The 5299-nt window shown below is 37.7% G+C and overlaps 1 pseudogene; it reads left to right on the forward strand.

The window, feature by feature from the left end:
• Positions 1-2219: 2219 nt before the first annotated feature.
• LOC102819128 lies at positions 2220-3214 on the forward strand (annotated as a pseudogene).
• Positions 3215-5299: the final 2085 nt, after the last annotated feature.

Consider the following 5299-nt stretch of genomic DNA (forward strand, 5'->3'; position numbering starts at 1 on the left):
GTATTCCATTTCATTGCAATGATTACAATCCCTGGCATGTGAGCCTACAGTTTTGGGTTACTTGTTTCCATTTCCTGCCCAGCAACACCCAGAAAAGAACAACACACATTGCTACTATTTAACAGAAGAGAATAGGAACTGTCTTTTTTTGTAACTTTTTCCAGGTAATGGACCAGAAAACAATGAAGACTGGTTTGAATCTGAGCAGTGTGACACCAGACATAAGACACTTTCCATATTTCCCCTTGTCCACTCAGCCTGTCATTTCACTTTCTGGTGTCTCCAGCCAGAGATCCTGCTCATTGTGCTCTTTCTTGAGGGGTTTCTCCGAGACCACAGCAGGCAGAAGTGAGTACCTTTTGGTGCCCATCAACGATCAGAAGGATATTAGAGAATACTGGAGGGAATTACATCAGGATGGTCAGATCTCTCTCTTGTCATTGCTGGTTTTGTCTCAGCCCTCTACTTCCTCCTTCCTCCTTGTATTTTAGCACATCTCTATCACATGGACTTTGGTTTCCATTCTGAATCTGGAAACTGGTATGTATTTAAACGTGTATCTTAGATGCATCTAAGGTTAAGTACTCTGGACCACTACATTAAGCATTTTCAAATATAAGAAAACAGGGTGAATATGGTTAGGTAATTGGGTCTTGTTGTTATTGTGAAGTGCCATTGGGTCGGTTCTGACCCATAGCAACCCCGTATAGGGCTTCCGAGGAGCAGCTGGTGAACATGAACTGCCTATCTTGTAGTTCAAACAGCTTTGCAGTTTGACGCATTAACCCACAGCACCGTGACCTACAATTTAATTGTGAATCCTGTCTATCTACTTATGATTTGTTAACCATGAAACAAAATCTTAGTATTGCTCTGCCTGTATGTTGCCAACTGAATTTTTCTATACCTTGTAAATATAGAGAAATATCTGCCTGACTGTAAGAACGGAACTAATAATGAATATTCATATATGATTAAATATGTGATTGATGCAAATAGTCAAGGCATATAAAACATATTATTATTAATGTGAATGCACATTAGATTACTTTTCATAACAACCAACTAAAGTATCCTATGATCTAGCAGTTTTGTTTTGTCATTTACAAGTAAATAATGACTACTTGGAAGGAAACATCTGAGAATTATTTATTTCTGATTTTGAAGAATTTATTCCATGATTGGCACAGAGTAGGCTATAATGAAAATTACAAAGGCAACACTGTGTTATATATTATCTAGCCCTTTCCTGGTTCATAGGATCAGAGTGTAGGCTGCATGGATTCCATGCTGAGTGCATACCTGCCCATGTTTATGTTCTGCTTATCGAGAGTCCAAGGATTAAGTACAAAATAAAACAGGACATGATTATTCATATTAGGACTTTCTATCGGACATATTTAAAATATAATGTACAGCATTCAGTTATTTAAAAAAAATATGGAGGTTTTCACAAATGCAAAGCTAAAAGGATAAACAGAGAAAGAACAGGAGAAAGTAAGTCTTGTTGTGTAAACTTAGGCACACTGTAAAATTTCAGTACATTCTGTGCTCAGATTTCCTGGGAATTATTAGGCTTCTGGTGTGGTGCTGGAGTATATGCACTGGACTGCTCAGTGGTTCAAACCCACCAGTCACTCACTGGAAACCCTATAAAAGGTCGCTGTGAGTAGGAGCTGACTCCACAGCATTTCACAACAATTCCATCTTTCCCATTTGTTGTTATTAGGGCTGTCAAGCTGGTTCCTATTTATAGTGATCCTGTATAAGGTTTCCAAGGAGCAGCTGGGGGGTTTGGATGATAAACTTTGAAGTTCAAGCTGATATTGTGATCCAGTTCTTATTCTATAGCATCCTACCAAGACTGCATCTTTCCTATTGTTGTTGTTAAGTGCCATCATGTTAGTCTGACTCACAGTGACCCTGTTTCTAAGGAGCATCTGGTGGGTTTAAACTGCCAAAGAACTTGTGGTATGCAGTCCAGTGTTGATCCTAATCAAATAAAAGTGTGATTGCATTTCAAAAATAAATCAACTATACTGCTATTGACTATAATTCTGAGTAAAACACAATGTCCAAACATTTATTAAATGTCAAACTATGCTAGCTGCTACATGCATCCTTGTGATGAGTGTAAAAGAAAAAAAGAAACTATTCTTGCAACTTGCTAATTTGTACACTGGCAAATCCCTGAATTCAAAATATAGACTCACTTATGGATGCCTGTTAACTTATTTCCTTTTAACAACCATCTTTTCTTTTTTTCTAAAGTTGTCTCAGATACATGGAGCAACAAAATCTAACAGGTATCTCAGAATTCTTCCTGCTGGGCCTTTCTGACGATCCAGAACTGCAACCCTTTCTCTTTGGATTATTCCTGTCCATATACCTGATCACTGTGACTGGGAACCTATTCATCATCCTGGCTGTCAGCTCTGACCCCCACCTCCACACTCCCATGTACTTCTTCCTCTCCAATCTGTCAATGGCTGACTTTGGTTTAATCTCTACCACAGTCCCAAACATGCTGGTCAACATCCAGACACAGAGTAAAACCATCTCCTATAATGGCTGCCTGACACAAGTGTCCTTTTTTTATCTCTTTGCAAGTCTGGACAACATTCTCTTGACTGTGATGGCTTATGACAGGTTTGTGGCCATTTGTCACCCCTTGCACTACACAGCCATCATGAACCTCCGCCACTGTGGCTTACTAGTTTTGCTGTCATTTTTCATCAGCCTTTTGAACTCACAGTTGAACGTTTCAACATTATCACAACTTACCTTTTGTACAATTGTAGAAATCCCTCATTTCTTCTGTGACCCTCCTCAACTCATTAACCTTGCTTGTTCTGACACCTCTACCAGTACCATATTAGTGTATTGTATTGCTGCCATCTTTGGTTGTATTCCAGTCTCAGGGATTATTTTCTCCTACACTCGAATTGTTTCCTCTATTCTGAGAATTTCATCTTCAGGTGGAAAGTTTAAAGCCTTTTCTACCTGTGGTTCTCACTTGTCAGTTGTTTTCTTATTTTATGGAACTGGAATCGGAGTGTACCTCAGTTCAGTTGTCACATCTTCTTCCAGAATGAGTGCGGTGGCCTCAATAATGTACTCTGTTGTCACTCCCATGCTGAACCCCTTCATCTACAGCCTGAGGAACAGGGACATAAAGACAGCCCTGCAGAGGTTGCTCAGCAGAACAGCCTAATCTTAACCTTTACACCATTTTGGGGTGTATTGATTTCTAAAGATGGCATATGCAGACTTCCACAACCAGAAATCTTACTACTGATTTTTAGCTCATATAGAATCAATCCTTCAATGATCTTTTTTACTCATTGTCCAACTTTCTAAATATATGAGGAAATTGGAAATATCATGGATTGACTCAGATGTACCTTAATCCTCAAACTGATGTCTTTGCTTTTTAATATTTTATTAAGGAGGTCTTCTGCAGCAGGTTTGCCTAATGTAAAATATCAAACATTCAACCATTGCAAGAGGCAGCATATGATTAAGAGCCAATTAGCCTTAATGAAGAAGTCAATGGTGCATTGAAGGCATTGGTAAAGAACAAGGCACCAGTAACTAATCTAATGTAAATTGAAATATGTCAACACTCATCAATGCCAAGAAATTAGGAAGATCCATATTTGTGCCCATCCCAAGTCAGGTGACCCAATGGAAAGCAGAAATCATTAGACAGTATCATTATTATTGCATGCAAGTTAAATTTGGGTAAAGAAAATACAAAAATAGCTGCAACCATACATTGAGAGAGAACTTTCAGAGTTCCTGGCCAGATTCAAAAGATGCATGGAATGATGGATATCATTGTTGATGTGAAATGAATCTTGGCTCAAGAGGAACCTGTAATAGAAAAATTGGCAGTTGTTCAAACAGAACAAGGGAATCTAAGTGATTTAAAATTAGGAAGTGTGTATCCCAGAATTGATTCTTTCACCATACTTATTCAAACTGTATGCTGAATACATAATACAAGAAGTAGATAACATGAAGAAAAAAGTGGCATCAGGATTGGAAGAAGACTCATTAAAAACCAGCAATATGTAGCTGATATAAGCCTGCTTGCTGAAAGTGAAGAGGACTTCAAATACTTACTGATGTAGATCATAGACCATTGTCTTTGATATGGGCTGCACTTCAATGTAAAGTAAACAAAATTCCTCTCAGTGGATCAATAAACAACATTCATATAAATGAAGAAAAGTTTGAATTTTTCAAAGACTTCGTTTTGATCAGATGAACCATCAACATTAATGGATGTAGCCATCAAGAAATTAAATAACGCAATGCATTGGACAAGTCTTCTGCACAAGACCTTGTTAAAGTGTTCAAGATCAAAGATGTCAATTTGAAGACGAATATGTGCATGAACCATGCCATGATATTTTCAATAATCTCATATACATGTGAAAGTTGGACAATGAATAAGAAAGGTCCAAGAAGAATTGATGCATTTGAGTTATGGTGTTGGAGGAGAATATTGAAAGTACCATGGTCTTCAAAAGAACAAACATAATTGAGTTGGATGAATTATGTTCAGAACATTCGTTGAAAGCCTTTAAGCCCAGATTTCTCTCATATTTAGGACATACTATCAGGAGGACTAGTCCCTGGAGAAAAATATCATGTTTGCTAAAATAGAGAGTCAGAAAAAAAGAGGGAGACCTCCGAAGAGATAGATCAGCACAGTGGTGCAGATGGCCCCTAACAACAACAACAACAACAACAATACATCACTTGATATCTTGACTGTTGGTTTTCATGAGTACTGATTTTAGATCAAAGCAAACTGAAGTGTTTCATAAATTCAATTCTTTCTCCATTTATCATGATGTCATTTATTGGGCCAGTTTTTTGTTTTCTTTACACTGAAGTGCAATCCATATTGAAGTTTGTGCCCTTTGATCTTCATCAGTAAGTAGTTTACATCCACTTCACTCTCAATTAGCAGGTTGTGGGGCTGTGGGCTATTAAGTCAGACTGCAAAGTCATTTGAACTGCAAGGTTGGTGGTTCAAGCTCACCAGCTAGGCATTAGAAACCCTATACAGGGTTGTTATGGGTTAGAATTAACTCCACAACACTTAACAACATCAGCTACATAATAGAGATTGTTAAGGAATCTTCCTCCAATCCTCTTGCCACATTCTTCTTTAAATAATTCAGTTTCTCAAATTATTTGTTCATCATACAGATTAAATAAATATGATGAAGTATGCAACCCTGTCACACATCATTCCTGATTTGAAATCATTCAGTATGCCTTC

The sequence above is a fragment of the Chrysochloris asiatica genome, unplaced genomic scaffold (assembly GCF_000296735.1).
Source record: "Chrysochloris asiatica unplaced genomic scaffold, ChrAsi1.0 scaffold00726, whole genome shotgun sequence".
NCBI classification, from domain to species: Eukaryota; Metazoa; Chordata; class Mammalia; order Afrosoricida; family Chrysochloridae; genus Chrysochloris; species Chrysochloris asiatica.